A 19,087-nucleotide genomic window follows, 5' to 3' on the forward strand; every position below is an offset into this window, starting at 1 on the left:
ATTAAGCTGTGCACCCACAACTCATTACTAAATTTAAACAGACAACCTAAAATTGCATCCGGGTGATTTGCGATAGTCAACGTGCAAAGAAAGCAGCGCTTTGTTCCAGAAGTAAAGCAGGTGTGCGCTTTGTTACGGAGAAAGAGCACAGCGAAGGGTAAATGGCAGGACAGGCTTCTGGTCCTGGGGACCTTCACGCAGCTGCCCCCAGGAGTCGTCCGGACAGTCGTGCAAGTGTCACATCAAGTTAACACGCTTTCAGGACCCAAGTGCAGAAAGTTTCATTAGAGCTTCTCAGTTCTTTCACGGGTCACAGAAGGGTGAAATTAAACAGAACAACTCAATCAGTCTGGAAACGACATCCTTCGTTTATTTTGCCTTTAAAAATTATTATATTTAAAGGGCGCCTGGGTGGCTCAGTCGGTGAAGCCTCTGCCTTTGGCTCAGGTCATGTTCTCAGGGTCCTGGAATGGAGCCCCGCATTGAGCTCCGCACTCAGCGGGGAGTCTGCTCCTCCCCCTGCTTCTGCATGCGGGCTCCCCCTCTCTCTCACTCTATCTCTCAAAAGAATAAGTAAAATCTTTTAAAAAACTTATATTTAAACAGACTTCAGTTTTTAGAACAGTGTTAGGTTCACAGCAAAAGCGAGCAGAAGGTCCAGAGATTTCCCACACGATCCTGAACAGCCTCCCTCACTCTCCACATCCCCCACCAGAGAGGCCATGAGTTCACGTTCACGAGCCTACACAGACACATCACCGTCACCCAAAGCCCACAGTTTTCTTCAAGGGTTCACTCTGGCTGCTGCTCACTCCATGGACTGAAACGAATGCACACGCACCCTTCCCTACGGTAAAATCCCTAAAAAGTCCTATGTTGTCTCAACAGCTCTTCCTGCCCCAACCCTTGGCAACCACTGATCTTTTCACACTGTGTCTGGTTTTTCCTTTTCCAGAACAGCCCAATGCTAGAGTCATAGGGTCATTCAGAGTCATTCAGACTAACTTCTTTTCACTTAGTGCCGGGCATTTAAGGTTCTTCCATACTTTTCATGGCCTGATTCAAGCCCATTTCTCTTTAGTGCTGAATAATATTCTGTCGTTTGGACGGCGGACCACAGTTTACTTATCCGTTCACTTCCTGGATGTCATCTCATCTTGGTTGCTTCCAGGTTTTGGCAATGATGAATAAAGCTGCTATCAACATCTGTGTGCAGGCTTCTGTATGGATACGTTTTTAACTCCATTGCGTAAATTTCCTGTTTCTAAATGCCATTAAATGGGCACCTGGGTGGCCCAGTCGGTAAAATGCCCGCCTTCAGCTGAAGTCAGGATCCCAGAGTTCTGGGATCAAGTCCTGCATCAGGCTCATTTCTCAACAGGAAGACAGCTTCTCCCTTTCTCTCTGCCCGCCACTGTCCCTGCCTGGGTGCTTGCGCTCGCGCTCACTCTCTGCCAAATAAATAAAATATTTAAAAATTTAAAAAAGGGTGCCTAAGTGGCTCAGTGGGTTGGGCCACTGCCTTCGGCTCAGGTCATGGTCTCAGGGTCCTGGGATCGAGTCCTATGTCGGGCTCTCTGCTCAGTGGGGAGCCTGCTTCCCTCTCTCTCTCTCTGCCTGCCTCTCTTGTCTACTTGTGATCTCTCTCTGTTAAATAAATAAACAAAATCTTTAAAAAAAGGGCGCCTGGGTGGCTCAGTTGGTTGGACGACTGCATTCAGCTCGGGTCATGATCCTGGAGTCCCGGGATGGAGTCCCACATCGGGCTCCCAGCTCCATGGGAAGTCTGCTTCTCCCTCTGACCTTCTCCTCACTCATGTTCTCTCTCACTGTCTCTCTCTCAAATAAATAAATAAAATCTTTAAAAAAAAAAATCTTTAAAAAAAACCCCATTAGCCAAGGGAAATCAGAAAATATTTTAAAAATAAATAAATAAATAAATAAATATTTAAAAAAAAAAAGTAAATATCATTGAAATGAGGTGAGTAACACATGTTCATGGGAGAGATTTTCAGTGGTTCCCAAGTGCAGGTAGTTATGACCCCTGAAGGTCATCTGCCCCAAGGGCAATGTCTGGAGAGACTTTCTGTTTGTCACAAGGTCAGGGGGGAGATGCCACGAGCATCTAATGGGTAGAGGCCATGGGAACTGCTCAACGTCCTACAGCACAGAAGACATCTCCCCTCCAAGAAAGGATTATCTGGTGGCCAACGTCCACAGAGCTGAGGCCGGGCAATCCTGGTACGAAGGTAAAATGTCCCAAGTCTTCCAAGTCACTCTGGGTTGCTGGCTCTCGGTGTGGAAGGCCTCTACAGTAAGCTGCTGATTCTAAAAGAGATACAGTCTAGGAAGCATAGACTCTTCATTCCCCCTTTTGTCCTACTAGTCGTTCTCTTGTGTTTTTAAAGATTGGGGGGGGGGACCATGAACCTAAAAATACTGCATTCAGTAACGGGAGGCACCCATCAGCTGTCTCCACCATGAAAGCCCCTGAGCAGCAAGGCTATGCCCTCACCTGGACACGATCACGCCCCACCCTGCCCCCTCGTGCGGAGGAAGTGTATCTTCTGTTAAAGCCCCTTCATGTCCATCCTGGAACACAGCGGCTCTCTTCGTGATGCCCATTTTGTAGGTAAAAAGACTGAGTTCTTCAGAGTTTCAGGGCATGGTCTAGACTAGTTCCGCAGCTTCTAAGCGGTAGGATTTGAACCCCAAAGTTGTGGCTTTGGTCTGTGCTCGCATCGCTTCACATCATACCCGTTCACACCTTCTAGTCATCTGGACAGGGGGGAGGGAAGAATTCCTTCTGCACGATGGAATCAAACAGGAACTGGCAGCTGCTAAAGGAACTTACTGAAGGGAAGTGTCCCAAACGCTCTGGGAACTCGATTTCAGAGAGGCAACGCGCTCAGTGTCCTTCACTCGGCCACTAACGCTCTCAGCTGATCTGAAATGGATTCAGCCATTTACCCTCTACCATCGAGCAACTGGGTTCAACTCATTTTTGGATTTTCTCTGAGCTTTTATTTTTCTTGACCAATTCACATCAGGCTCCTGCCAGCCAGGGAAGCTCTGACATTCGGTCAGGCGTCTAGACCCCGGCAGCTGGAAGGAGAGGGAGCTATCCTGGGCTCTGCATTTTGCTCACTCTGTCTTGTTAGCCAAAATCTAGACTGACTCACGTCTTCGACCAACATCGAGTATCTTATTTACAGAGCTCATTCATTCGCGGATGAGGTCATCAGCTCACCAAGCAAGTATCAGGATGTGCGGTCCGTTGAGGAAGTTGGACTGCGGAAGACAAGACTGCTTTCTGACCCACGGAATTCCAATCTTTAACAGTGGGCACCATGCCACTTCTACACGCTGCCATTCCTGCGAACGCTTTCGCTCTGCTGTTCCATCTGTCTTTAAGACGCAACGCCTCCCTATTCCATCACTGGTCCTGGACAGTTGCAAGGACACAAGCAGCACGGATTATTAGAAGCAAGGATTGTAAAATCAAGTGCAATACACACGATGTACCCCAAAAATATGCATTCACGCCAGGCCTAATGTCACATGTCTGTAGCTACCAAGTAGGAGCATCTCCCCATTCATAAGATGACTGTGGCTACCTTTGTAAGAATGGCGACCTGTCGATCCACTTTCCTTTCTCACGCTCTGACGTTGCTCCCTTGAACCCACTGCCGGGGTGGATGCCGCTCAGTCGGCCCGGGGAAGACTGGAACTCGCAAGGCCACACAATTTGGCTCTCTTGGTCCCGAGGACCAAACAGTCACATCTTCTTCTTCCTGGATGTAACGGGACTGCATCGCGGGGATACCGGTTTCCTCCCCTGTGCGATGGCTGCAAAGGGCAGTGTGCAGTGTGCAATCCTTTGCGGAAACAAATAGTTGAGGCAGTTGGCTTGCAGGACCAAGAACTTGACGATTTCGCTAAAACGCACTCTACCGTAAATCATGGGAGGCAGGCAGGCACTAGCTGTCCGCTGTAAATGAAGGACACAGGACGCTGAAAGGAAACACACCTCGTGCCCAGAGCAGGGCCTAGCAGGACACCTGCCAGAAAACTCGGGGTTTCCGGGGCGCCTGGCTGGCAGGTCAGCTAGTCGAGCATGCAACTCTTGATCCTGGGGTCAGGAGTTTGCGGCCCACGCTGAGCACAGAGATTACTTAAAAACAACGACACAGCACCAACCAAAAAAACCAGAAGATGATGACAACGACAACTCTTATTTCCCTACAATTTAAAAAAGGTGACTGAGGGACGCCTGGCTGGTTCAATCAGTAGAGCACACAGCCCTTGATCTCGGGGTCCTGGGTTTGAGCCCCACGCTGGGTGTAGAGATTACTTAAGAATAAAACCTTAAAAGCATAAAAATAAATACCAAAAAATACAAGGGCAAGGGACTCTTGTGACAGAGAAAAGAACACATGATTTAAAGCCTTCTGAACTTTCTGTGAGTCAAACAGCTCAGCACATATGGGTCATCAGAATCCCCAGGTTCCCAAGGGCTTCTGACGGTCCCACTGGCTCTGGAGTCTGGGCTGGGATGCTGATGTATCATAAAGCAGAGAGGCATCTCGTCTTGCCCCATCAGGAATACGCCGGCCAACATGTCCATGTGTGGTGCAAAGAGAAACAGCCAGCATCTATGCGAAGCTTCGAGGCTGCAGGAACGGAAGTTCAGGGCACCGCTGTCCCCTACACTGTCACCGCCCACCCCAACCCCGGCAGCAGCCCAGAGACTTTGCAAGTGTGTGTGAGGAAGCTGTGAACCTGGAGGCAATCCTAGGCCAGCTGGCCCTAAACCCTATTGCCCTCCTGAACAATGTCTGTCTTCAGGGTGCGTTTTTAAGCAACGCTTAGCCATAGAAGACAGGAAGCCCCGCTGTGTCGTTCTAGTGGTCTCCATGAAGGTCAAATTCTGGCCTCCATTCTGCCTGCCCTCTCCGTCACGCTGTGCTTTTACCCAGTCTTAGCTGGCTTCCTCCTCCCTGGATTCCAGCGTGGTCGGTTTCCCAGAAACTACACTCCGTGCCGAGAAAGGGTCATGTCTCCTTTACAAGGCAATCTGGCAGACTCCCGTGGAAGCATCACGGCCCCGGAGTGAGGCTGGCCATGGCGAAACCCCAGAATCCCCTACGGGACCTCTGTGTCTCCTGACGAACAGTGTAACGTCTCTGTGCCACACAGAACAGCGCTGGACACTTACACGGCACAGATGCGCATATCCAAATATACATAAAGCCAGGCACGCAGGTGGGTAACAACGAAGTTATGATTATGACCGTAGCATGGCCACAGCCGCGAAGCCCTGGCCACTAGAATGCCCCGCTCCTTCTCTTCTACTAATCATTCTCTCGTGTTTTTAAAGGTGGGGGGAAATCCGTGACCCTGAAAATACAAAACCAGATGAACCTTGTTTGTATTTTACCGCCATGAGAAATGTTTTAAAGAAATATAAATTAAAAAGCTAAGATGAGCCTAAAAACATGTACGCCACTCATTACTCCAAAGGAACACGTTTCAGGAGGTTTCTTTAAAGGGGCTAAAACTGTCACACCAGTGTGAGGGAATCTAGTTATCCTCTCAACTGGGACATAATCCCGTTTATCTGCGGTTTCCTTATATGGAAACATACTACTTGATTCTCAAACAACTGAATTTTTAAATGAGCAAGCGTGTTTGAGAAAGAAAGTGAGCACAGTCGGATGAGAAAACAAACCGGCTCAGACCAACAGCAGATTGGACCGGCCGCGGGTACTCGCACTCCGGTCCCGCTCGGCTCACCGAACGATTTCACCTGCCTGCCTCCCCGCTTTCGCCGAGTGACCTCACTAGCCGCGCGGGGAACACTCGTCTTCGTGCAAAAACAATCGCCAAAACAAGAAAATGCCAATGCTCCGTTTCCTTTAAAAAGGAAATACAGGGAAAGTAAAACTTCAGGGTACTTTCTCGATTAAGCTTAGCCGGTTTTCCTTTGAGCCTGTTCCAATTTCTGGGAGGTCCTAAGATCATGTTCGTGAGGGACAGAAAATCCTCTGGGGATGCACCTACAGGGCATCATGCTAAGGGAAGTCAGAGAAAGACAAACACTATGATTTCACGGGTACGAAAACAAACGGAAGGCTTCTTCCCCAGGGTGGGGGCAGCAGACACAGGACATGGGGGTAAACACGGTCACCATCTAAGTCTATCCGTGCCTGTGGTACAGCTGTCTGGGTCCATTAGGAAGCTCTGGTGGCGATGTGTCTCACCACAAATTAAACTCTAAGCAAAGTGTTACCCTAAAATGATATTCTGAAGATCTCACTAAAATGAAGGAAGACGTTAAATGGTGGAAACGGATGCTATTTCAGATTTCCGGTTGTGTGAATCGAACTTCTCACAACCCGTACACAGCTCTTGCTGCGGAGAAAAGCTCTTTGCAAAAAAAAAAAAAAAAAAATTGTTGAAAACACCCTACAGTTCCAAGTATGACATTTACATGGTTTTATTGAAATATCACAGATTAAAAATAGAAGACTGCCTTTTAGTAGGGCACAGACCTTATCCGAAAAAGCGGGGGGTGGGGGGCGGGCGGGGGGGAGTGAATTTTGAGAAACCATCCTCAAATCTGGTTCTCTCATTAGTCAGAGATTTCTCTCTTATTCGCCGGGAAGAGAGAATTCCTTAAAAGACGGGACAGAGAAGCAAATTTTGGAACTGGGAATGGAAAAGGACACGTATCTGAAATGCGCAAGTCTTGAAACTCGGCTGGGGTTAGTGTGGGCGCCCGGCCGGCTCGCTCAGTAGAGCCCGCAGCACTCCTGATCGCTGTGTGAGTCTGAGCCCCACACTGGGTGTAGAAATTACTTAAAAATAAAACCTTAGGGAGAAAAATAAAACAAAACGACTCGGCTGGGGTTTTAAACTCTACACCTCTGTGGGGCCTTGGCAATGCGCACTGGAGGCTTCCACGGGAAAAGGGAAAGGAAGTGAGGGTTGGAACCGGGTGACAAATGAGGTGGACGCGTGATGCACCTACCCTTATCCTAATCCTTACCCTTGGAAAAGCCCGTGCTCTGTAGGCGCGGTGGTCAATAGATGTAAATATGCTTGTCTGACTTCGCACGACCCTAACCTGTTCGCCCAGAGGCTAGCAAACTTGTCCTTTAAGCATATGAGGGTAAGGAGTTTCCGCTTCGCAGCCCACAGGGCTTCTCTGTCACAATCCTCGACCTCCGTCGCGCACAATGCGCAAACCAACGGGGGTCGCTGCGTTCCAACGAAACTTTAATGATGTACAATAAAATCTGAATTTCACAGAACGTTCACGTATCAAGACATTATTCTTTTGATATTTAAAAATGTAAAAACCACCCTGAGCTTGTTGGCGGTAGGAAAGGAGGCACTGGGCTAATTCTGGCCTGTGGGCGTTCGCGAGCTCTGAGCTGGATCCCATGAGTCACGGTCGGATGCCATTTCCATCGCGTCTCCCCAAGATTACTTGGAAATGAACCCTCAGGAAAACAGTGTGATGGTTCCCCAAACATTAACTATAGAATCAGTACGTGACCCAGCGATACCTCTTTTAGGTACAGAACCGAAAGAACTGAAAGGAGCAGCTGAGGAGATATTTGGCCCCTGGTGTTGATAGAGCGGCAACATATTCCCAACAGCGAAAAGAGGAAAACAACCCACACGCCACGGATGGACAAACGGAGCCACCAAGCTTGTATAAATTATAAACACACACACACACACACACACACACACACACGTACACACGACAGAGTACTAGTCAGCCTCTGAAAAGAACAAAATTCTGATACGCGCCACACTACAGGTGAACGACAACGATGTGACATTAAGGAAAATGAGCCACCAAAGGGCAAGAGTGTGTGACCCCACCCATGTGCGGCAGCTGGCGACCTTACAGAGACAGAAGGCAGGGCGGGGGTTGCGGGGAGTGGGCAGGTGGGCGGGAGGAAAAGGAGTCACCGCCCTAACAGCTACAGGAGTTTGAACATGGGAAGAACAGTTCTGGGGATTGACTGTGAAATCTACATAATGCCACTAAATTGTATACTTAAAATTTACCATTTTAACCACGTTTTCTTTTTAATTTTTTTAAAGATTTATTTACGTGAGAGTGAGCATGGCTGGCAGAGGTGCACAGAGAAAGCGAGCGAGAAATCCCCAGCTGACTCAGCACTCAGCACGGTGTCCGACGCAAGGCTTGATTCCAGCACCGCCCCCGCCCCGGTCCGCCCTGAGATCATGACCTGAACTAAAATCAAGAATCGAACAGACGTTCAACCAGCTGAGCCACCCAGGTGCCCCCAAATGGGAAATTCTGTATTTTGTGTATTTATACCACGGTAAAAGAAAATCTCAAAGAAAATCAACCTTCAGTGCAAATGCATTTCTTCCAAAGACCCGACTTGTTGGTTGAAAAGAAACTTAGATCAAAACGGTGATGAGACTTAAATCACACATCAGCCATCTTATTTTGAAGTGAGTGTCAAGAAAACATGACCACTTTCTCCTCCTGAGCCAGTCTCAAACCCTTAAAGCAGGAAACACCAAATGGACTCCGTTCTCTCCAGATTCCTTCTTGGCTCTGACACACTTCCTGCTGGAACAGAGCCGTTCTCTAGAAACAATCTCCGAATCTTGGTACTTTCTGAAATATGTGCACATTAACCAAACCCGGAAATTCTTAGGCCAGTTTCTGTCCTTGGGGAATTTAGTTAGCTACATGGTAGCAGAATGACACATTTTGGTTAATTAAATTCGTATTAATCTTTGCAGCTGGGAAATGGGACGCAAGTTCTTGTTCAATCAAGATCATAAAAGCCATTCAAAAAAAAGGTGAACACCCTATGCTGTTAAATGATGTTCAACACCGGCCTGTGGTTACTGGCAAAAGCTCTAGAAGCCTGAGAAAAACAAGAGGGATTCAGATTCAATTAATCTCAGCCAAATAATTTCTCCCTACCTCGGATGAAAGCTTCAGGGGAAAAATGAAAATTTCGGCATAATTCTTAGTGGAAGCTGTTCCCCTTACTCTGAAACGAGGAAGGAGTTAGAAAGAGGATGACATTAACAAATTCCTGTCAGGTTTCCAGATGGCGGTTCACTAACCACCATGGTGGTGGTTCACTCAACCCTGATCTTCTACAAGCCTGTGTCAATCTTTACGAAAATACACGGGGTTATCAAATGACTGTGGCACGTTAGTGAAGCTTCTGAAAGGCATCGTTTCTGACCTCTGGGCTCCTCCCACTGACTGTGCCGTGGAGCCTCGAGCTAGGCCTAAACCACCCTTTACCTGCCCCCCAGAGAACTCACCCTGTCCCTGGCTTGAGCCCCCAGATGCATTTCTGGTCCTGGCCCTCCCAGCTCCACACTGGTCCCACATGACATGTCCTCGTGGAGGTCCAACCAGCAACCCAAACACTGCCTGTCCACGACGGGGCCCTGCACCCACCTCCCACACCAACACGAACACGACCCTCCTCCCACCTGCTGTCCCAGCGGACGACACCTCCCTCCTGGCCTCCTGTACCCGGGACATCTGCGGTGATCTCTGCTCAAGTATCCCCAATCTGGGCTTTCCTTCCTGGCCCCATGGAGCTCCGCTCGTGGAAAACGAGACTGTCTTCTGCCTGGGAGCGGCCTACAGCCACTGCAATCCCTCCCCGACACAGGAGCCACCACCTGCTGGTGCCGTGGGAAGGCACTGGAGGGTTTCAAGTCCGGACGCCCCACCATTATTACTACTGATGGCTGTTCCCCGCACACAGCTCGGATCCCCTCCCCTTGTCAGACGCTCACTCACATCACATCACACCTGCCCGGTCTGGCTTTTCACCTCTCATGCTCCTGAAGCTCGGTCCTACTGCCCGGTCTTTGCGCGTGCTGTTCCCGAACTGTCTCCTGGCTCTCCCCAGGTGCATCCCCAAGACTTCATTCAACTCAATCATCTCCTCATTAAGAAGCCTTCTTGCCTCTACCATGGAACCCCTTCCACCCAAGTCACTTGGACACATGACCCTGCTCCTGACCTTCGCAGCCCGTGTGGTTACCCGAGCACCTTGTCTCTTTTTCTGCTTCCTGCCTGTCTGGCTGCAGCAGGTCAGGGCATCAGCACCTGCACCCCTGAGCTCACAGGGCATCCAGCTCAGCACCTACAAATCCACAAAGCTTAGCTTTGTGCTTCAAACAAGAACGAAACTTAACAGATAAGCACCAAAAAAGACACACAAAAAAACAAACAACAACAACAACAAACACAACACCTTCCGACACCTTACTGTTAAGTACAGTAAGATGTACTTAACACCGAACTCCACTGAACACTGCATCTTCCTTCTTGATGACTCATGCACCATTTTCGGGTCCTGCAGGGCTCTATAGTAAGCGTCGATGATAATCATATAGTAAGGGTAGAAGCAGAAGCTGGGTGAGATCACAGCCATCCAAATTTATACCCTTATGAGCAGACGGCGGTGCCTCCCCGTTGTTACTTACATGTGAGAGTTTGGTATCATTATCACATAAACCTTACCACCAAGCTAGTCCAACACATGCGTCGTGACTAGACTGCACCCTTTACTGTACGGTCTAACAATCAGAAGATAAGTCGCAGCCAGTTCTTGTGAAGGATTCCGCTACTCCCAGCGGCCGGGATATCCTTCAGACACGCAGTGTCCCCAAACCCATCCGGGGCTACTCAGCTGCATTCGGCTGGCCTCGCTCCCGGTAACTGCAAACTACGGAGACATCACCCAAACGCAGGAAGTACGAGTGCGCATGGAACCCTTTACTAGCTCTTCCCAGAAATGAACTGGAAGGCCCTTTAGACGGATTCGGTGCAGGCAAGACAACCCAGCAGGCTGGGGATACGGGGGAAGTCTGGTGAGATGCAGACAAGAGACTTCTGCGCTGCTTTCATGTGGGAGGACCAGAAGACAGAAACCCTGCAAAAGATGCTGGGCGCTCTGGGTGGAGTCCCTTGGGGGAGTTCTGGCTGGGACTCCTCAGAGCAAAGGGGAAGCCGGCCCTCGGGAGTACTCACCGATGACTGGGCATTCACGTGCCTTAACAACAGAAAGCAGAAGATGTGTACGCCTCCTTTTTGAGGATCCCCAGCTTTTACTGACTTTTTCAATGAACATGGCAATGCTCAGGCCAGATCTGGGGGAGGGGGATAACAGCTGACTTCCGTCTTTTCACACAAAACTCCCTATAATCTCTTGGGTGATGAATATACATTTATCATGGGCATATATCAAGAAGTCATTTGTGCTTCCACCATGAAATGCTACATAGCTAGCAGTGACTGTGTACTTTCTGGAGTCCAGAGAAAGCCCAAGCTTCTATGGCTAGAGCTTCACAATGTGAAATTATGCAGTAAAATCACTACAATATTCCAGATACCACCCCCCAAATCCTCTGAAGTTCCTTTACAAAATGTGTCCAAGTGCCTACTATGTAACATAATACCATTATTTTCACTAAAACTGGAATAAGTTAATTCAAACTGAAATGTGTTCCACGTTGTGAAAGGTTAGCTTATAAAAACTCATTTTATGAACATTTTGTCCTAAACGCAGCTACCTGCGAAGGGAAATGTGTGCTTAGGAAATGGGATAAATTTTAAATAGAAGACGATTACGCAGAACACTGCCGCATGGATGAAGCCCACATGTAAGCCTTGTTGCCACTCCGTCCGCTGCCACGTGCACATCGGGGTGTCCAAGTCACCATAAATGTGAGGAAGCAATCCACACATACCGGACCCTCCAACGGCTTGGTCTAACTGCATTAATCTCTTCTAAAGTCTAGGGGCCGTAAACCTCCATTCAACGAGACCGCTCTCACCGAATGGAAATTCAGTGCGGCAGGCCAGTGGGGCACCGAGAACCAGTTTACTGGGGAAACGTGACGAGGATTCACGAAGCGTCTCAGAAAGCAAAATACTTTACTGAAGGCTTCGTATTACTAAAAAGTGCTGCGTTTGCATACGTCTTAACGGCCTTGCCACTCTAAGAAAATGCACCCTGGATTCTCCTTACTGGGTCAGAAGATGCTACTGAAACAAAACCGCGGCTTCTTACTTGTCAGCTCGCCTCACTCCACCGGCCATGATCACAAGCCTCTCTGTAGGTGAAACAAGATCCTGCTCAGAGAAAAGCAGTAAGTTCGCTAATTTCTGCACAAACCCCAAGAGAAATCAATTTCACTTTACAATTTTTCTAATTGGCAAAGGTACATTAAAAAGTGTGCGGGGTTTTTTTTTCCCTTGAGCAAGTGCTGTTATATAACGGAAAATGGTGTTTCACCTATCTTATGAAATACAAAGATTTTTAAAACTTGAGTTTTTAATTCCATGGCTGAAAATCAAAGAAAAGAACTCAAATATACCAGAGTAACACTGAAAAGCAATCAGTACTTTAACACTCCTACTACATTCTGCTTCGGCCACAGTGCTGGAGGGTGCGTGTGACTGTATCTGCCTTTGATAAACACCGCCGGTCCCTGAAATCCATAAAATGCAATATAACCGACAGCAGAGTGACTTCCCCGGCTCTCGTTTGTAGCACCACATCTAATGTGTCACACAGAGCACTTACTTCTCAGCCCACTAGACCGGAATATTTTTGTCTGCTTTGTTCACTGCTATATTCCCCGCATCTAACATAGTTCCGGATGTCCACACAGTAGATGCTCAATAAACGCAGGCTGGCAGACCGAATGTTTGACGCTGAGAGAGGAAGTGAATGCAAATGACTGAAGAGCAGAAGGATGCACGGAGAGCTTACTGGGTGCAAATATTCTGCAACGAGCTGTGCGGATGGAGGTGGTACCAGGGGGAAGACCACAAAGACGAAAGATCAGGTCCTTTCCTGTGCCGGGTGGCCATGACATACACACCACACACTCATGTCAATGCAAACTCCCAACACTGCGTTTGGTCTCGTCTGACCTAGGATAAGAAAGAAAAAGCCTCCCTTTCGTCTTGGCTACTTCATTTAGCCCTTAGAACACAGGGGAGATCCTCGCGGACAGAGAGAGAGGTCTCTGGGCACGGGGCAGAAGCTCACGAGGCAGAACAGGGCCTCGAGCCCAGTTGGCCAGTCTCCCCTCACCCGTGTCCCCCTCCATCCTTGGAGAACAGGACAGCTGGACTTCAAATTTTATGTCTTTAGAGCCCTGGGATGCGGCACCGCCTAAACAAAGCTTGAAAAAAACCGCCTTTGTCAGAGGAAGCATCCCTGGGCTCCATCCCGAACTCTGAACCTGCAAGTTTCCTTTGTCAGGGTCAGTGATGCGACCTGTTGGATGCCCTTCATCTTGCGTGGACAATGGGATTCGCCTTTTTTATCTCACAGGGATGCTGTAGGGATAAGAGAGACAGTGCAGACAGAGGGTCTGCTCCCTTTCCAGGGAGACGAGCCCCGCCTTCTCGGGGCCAACTCCCGATACCGGGGGAGCTTGGCGGGGGTAGGCTGAGGTGGCCATGCTTGAAAACGGCCCAACACGGAGCTGGACAAACCATCAAGATGATTCAGTGGAATGTACAGAATGCTTTTCAAAGGGGAGGTGAAAGCATGGTCTGGGAAGTGATCATTAACCAGGAGCCTGTAACTCTAAGCATTACTTCTTCGTTTGTTACAGGAGAACTCGGAGGAAGACCTGCACCGTCCAAAAGAAACAGGTCAGCTTCTGTAGAGCTTTAAATTTCAAACATGTTGCTACCTGTAAAGTTATTTTTCATAATACATTGAAATTTAATATACACGCAAAATAGCATCATTTCAACATGTACCCCATATCGAAAATTAATTGAGATCTTTTAGGTTCCTTTTTCTAACTCAATCTCCAAAATCTTCAATGTGTACTTTTCACTATGACACATCTCAATTAGGAAATTAAATTTTCACTGGAAATACATAACTGCTATTATAGTTCAGAAAATGTAGACGTGAAATCGCAGATCACATTATCTACCTAACTCCCAACATACTTAAATGTTTCCCAATAACTAAGCCAAGTACTGACGTTTAAAGTTAAATCAATTAAAAGGAAATGCAATTTTGAAGTCCACCCCTCAGTGACACTAGCCACATTTCAGGATCCACAGCTCCACATAGTGGCTACCTGACTGGACACAGTAGGTCACGACGCTACTAAGAAAAACCCTTTGACTGTGGTCTGCAGGACGGAGGGATATGGGGATGTCCCAGGCCAGATGGTTCCTCCGGAACTGGTCCTTCGTGCAGATTTTTAAAGTACATGCCCACCACACTTTTTGTCTTAACCAACACCACGTATTAATAAATTATCAAAGTTTAAAACTATCTCCTCCTAAAAACAGTATTAAGTTTCTTCTTCAAAATTACTTTTCATTATCTTGAGCTAGTTTTCATAGCTCTAGATAAGCGACCTCAGAGTCTCCGACGGCATCGACCTATGCTGTAAACGCAAATGACACACTGAATTTCACAGACGAGATGGTAGAAAAAAAGACATAAAATATCTTTTCGGTAATTTTTCACAGGGATCACTTGTTGAAATGGAATGAGAGTGGAACCGAATGTATTATTGTATACATATTAAATTATGCTCTGCAGTATTAACCTGATGTACATTAAGATGTTGCAATATTAATTTCACTGGTTTCTTTTTACTGCATATTGTGGCCACAAGAAAATCACATTCGGGGGCCCCCATTCTAGTTCTATTGCACAGCACCACGGTGATCACTTCTAGGTGCCTGCAGGCTCCGACATGCTGATGCTGGTCACCAGATGAAAGCAGACAGTCTGTTTTGGCCACAGGATTCTGGCTTTAATTGTGACCACTGCCAATTTTTAATCTTATGCCGTAACGTCTTCTTCATTCCTTGACCAATCTGAAACACATTAATCATCACAAACCATTCCAGCTGAAAACTAGCTTTCTCTTGGGAAAAAAAGCAATTTTGTGTTTGAAGTTACTTTGTAATACTGTGACTCACTAGAAGGTCCATCAGACACCTGAGCAAGGTGCAGGTAAAATCCCGAGTCTCAGAATGCCAAGGTCATCGGCGGGTCACCCCTGCAGTGAGCAAACAGCCCCAGGCTCACCTCTGGGCTCATTATACATTCTGAGTTTGGAGCTTCCAAGGCTCAGCAGGTGGCACAGGTCTCATTTCCAGGTAAAGACCCAGGTTAGCTGAAGCTCCCTCCTCTCCACAATGGGGGACACGTCACGCCATCGGTGTCCCACGTCCTCACACGTGGCCACAGGAACACAAAGGCAACGATGCTAAGTAACTGGCTTTGTGCAGGAGACAAAAACCGCGGAGCTCAGGTCCCACTGGGCCACTAAGTAAGAACAAAACACCTTCGCCAGGAACCATTCGTCACTCTTGGTATTAGCGTTACATTTAAGTCTTCTTTCAGGTCTGACATTGTCTGCCCCTAACTTTCAGGGATCAATTCATGATTCTAATGACTGAAGCCCCGCCCATTACACACAAGAGAGAAGCCCCCTCCAGGGCTGGAGGCTGGGGGCGAGGGGGGCCCACCGCAGGCTCGTCCTCAGGGACCACACAAAGGGACTCAACGGTCTTTGTTTTAGCAACGGGTGGGGAGTATCACCGCAGCCTTCGGTTCACTTGGAACCACGAACGCACCGCCCCGGTGATGGAACAGGAGGGAGAAGGAATCCACTCTGGCGGATGCGGGCGCTGTGAGTGCGCACCTGTACGCCCTGTGAAACGGAGTTCAAATTCAAAGTCATCGACCTTGACCCACATTCCGGAGAGACACATGAGAGAAGGCTGCTCCCCGTTCTCGGCTTCTGGGACTACTGCACACCGCAGAACAAAGAAAACTCGGAGTCTGGGGTACGAAAACAGACAGGAAATGGAATCTTGAGTCGTCAGGAAATGCCCGATATTGGAGAAAATGGCCATTTCCCCGCGGATTATCTCGCCTACTGACCCTCAGTAGGAAATGACTCATTCAAGCCCTGGATAGCCTCTTCCCTAATCAATGTACTTTTTTTTTTTTTTTAAGATTTTATTTATTTATTTGACAGACAGAGACCATAGTAGGCAGAGAGGCACGCAGAGAGAGGAAGGGAAGCAGGCTCCCTGCTGAGCAGAGAGCCCGATGCGGGGCTTGATCCCAGGACCTGGGGATCATGACCTGAGCCGAAGGCAGAGGCTTTAACCTACTGAGCCACCCAGGTGCCCCTAGTCAATGTACTTCTGAGCACAAACGCCCAGACACCACGAAGGCTCTCCACCCGCAATGCCATGAAAGGACAGGAATCCCACCGCCAGATTATCACAGCGTTTCTCTGAATAAGGGCTTCAGAGAGCTTTAGAAAATTCCGTGCCCAACCGTCTGATAAAACGGTTCCGTGCTTCACGTGCCACACAGAACCTGTCGCAAAGTAGATACTCAATTAATTCATTTGTACGAGAAGACAGATGTCACCCACATACACACACTCACGCGCATGTACACATCCTTTGGAAACACTGAACTTTGGCTAATGACGAGTGGAAACAAACTGACAAGTTTGCCAATTTAGAATTATATTTTAAAGATCTTTTATTGGCTAACATAAGAATCTGTGCTTTTCCTACAGCTGTCATTCTATAAAAATACTGACTTCTGATACACATACTAGGAAAGAGGACGGGGGGGGGGGATGCACGTGTCTCTGTGACTTCTGAACACGTCAACTTACATGACAACTGCTGGTCTTACCTCTGTGCACACAGACTCCCTGAAGGAGGGGTTGCACCAATGACATGAGAAACACATGCCTAAGTACAACCTTAGTAAATTAATCGCTAACGTCCTGCTTTGGGACATACATCCTGTTTAAAAATGCGGCCCTAATATGTAAAATCAGTTTGGCTCAACTCAGAGGACTATTGTGCCAGCAAACATCAGAAATGACCCATTTAGCTCACACTGACACTACAAATCCTTAATTCAACTGGCCTTCAAGGAAAATCCAGAAAGCGTCAAGTTCAAAGAATGAACCTAAGGTAAGCCTTTTAAAAGGGCCTTTGTCCAAAACACAGGGAAAAAAAAAAATGCAAATGGCTGACTAACAAGAGAAAATAGTCCACCTCATTGTAATCAAGGAAATGCAAATACATACATACATACATATATATATATATGAAAAGATGCCACGCACTCCCAGCTCAGCTGACCACCATCCTGGGAGCTCCCTGAGAGGGCTGCCCCCCCCCCCCGCCCCCAGTACTATACAACTGGAACAACCTTTCAGGAAAGCAATTTGGTAATCAGTCTCAAGAGCCCTACAATTCTACTTCAAGCAAGTTACCCCAAAGCACAAACTGGAAGCGATCTCTATCTCCAACTACGTGTACTCCGTCAACTACAGCACACGAACGTGACAGGAGAGATGCATACAAATATGTTCATGAAATGCTGGCAGATGACCCATGCTTCCTCTGGAAGCTTAAGTGGAGATGAGCATGAGACAGGGGAACACACAGACTGCTACACACGCACATGTACCGACACTTGGGAGAAAATACACCAGAACACTGAAGGGGAACTTCCACGGGTGGGTTTAGAGGAGTCTAATTTCTTTCCATGCTATTTTATTTTTTCAAATTGCTCACATTATTTTTTAAAATCAGGAAAGAGTTATGAAAACGCTGGCGTACAAAGAATAATTACGAGGTTCCACATCTGGTATTAACAAGACACATAAGATAGCTATTCACCTATTTCTTCCTTTCCTAAGAACTTCAATGATGCTTCTCCTTCTACACGTGATGTGTTGGGGCAATTCTTTTCTTCCCTAGGAATACATGCACCGACCTCCTCTGAGTCACCTTTTTGGAGTTTTATGATGCTACAGTCTATAAACACTACATTAAATATTTATGATTGATATTCGCTGCTTCTAAAAATACACAGAGGAGAAGGTCTCTTAACAAGGCCTCCAATTTGATTTTCTCGCTGAATTAAACTGGCACCGTGCACCCCACAGACGTGCTGACAGCTGCCCACAGGCCTGGAACTCGCCACACTGGGGTCCCCTTCCTCCCCGCGGGCCCAGGGGCCTCCCTGCCAGAGCCTGAACCTGCACGTCCCATGAAGACCCCGTTTCCACAGGGCCCAAACCTGCTCGTGCCAGCCGGACTGGGTAAGTACATCCGTGAAAAGTAATTCAGTATTGCATCAACCTACAAACTGGGCGTGCAAAACTCTTCTCCCAGAACTATATCAGATGCTGTGTTGCAGTGAGGCCAACCCAAGACAGACGTCAAGACACAAATGTGCCAACAAGACAGCTGTAGGTCAGATGAGGGGGAATAGGTGTGGGAAGAGGCCACGAATTCGTGGGTGGATTCTGCACAGAAATGCTTCCAGAAATCTCTCCCAGTTCCCACTTCCACCTTAAAGAAGCCGACACTGGAGATGGCGGAGGACAAACCACATGTTCAGTTTATGACAAGAGTTGACCCAGATTTGCAGTTAGGAAAAAACTTTATCCCCTTCTGTTGAGAGGCTGGTGAATGAGCTCGCACTTGGTGTACTTTAACCTAAGGCACAAGCAATCCCCAGTAAAGCTTAACACGCGTGCCCTGAGTGTGGGCTTGGGAAGAACGGCAGAGTCGGTAACTGCAGAGTCGGCATCCACCACTAGCAAGCGACCGGGGCGGCGCATCAGACGGGGCGTTGCATCAGACGGACGGCATGTGGACGCCACACACCCCCGACAGCACGTGAGCGGAGGCCACTTAACCTCTGTGGGTCTCTGTCCCCAAAATTCATTACCCGAATCTGATCCAGTGAAAAACATCAGCCAAACCAAAACTGAAGAACGTTCTACAAGATGCATGACCAGCATTCCTCAAAATGATCAGGGTCATTTAAAAAACAAAACAAAACAAAAACAAAAACAAACAAAAAACAAAGTGTGAGAACTTGTCACGGCCCAGAGAGAGAACCTGAGAACACAAGGAGAAAGCACGACAAACACCATATGCTGTCGGGGTGGGATACTGGCCCAGAAACAGGACACGAATGAAAAAACGGAT

General features: G+C 47.9%; 1 protein-coding gene across 5 annotated transcripts in view; it reads right to left on the bottom strand.

The window, feature by feature from the left end:
- Nucleotides 1-19,087, bottom strand: part of LOC309856868 (F-box-like/WD repeat-containing protein TBL1X) — a 201,641-nt gene that overhangs the window by 66,767 nt on the left and 115,787 nt on the right. The gene's annotated exons all lie outside the window — the stretch shown is intronic.

Source organism: Mustela nivalis, assembly GCF_964662115.1.
Source record: "Mustela nivalis genome assembly, chromosome: Y".
Lineage (NCBI taxonomy): Eukaryota > Metazoa > Chordata > Mammalia > Carnivora > Mustelidae > Mustela > Mustela nivalis.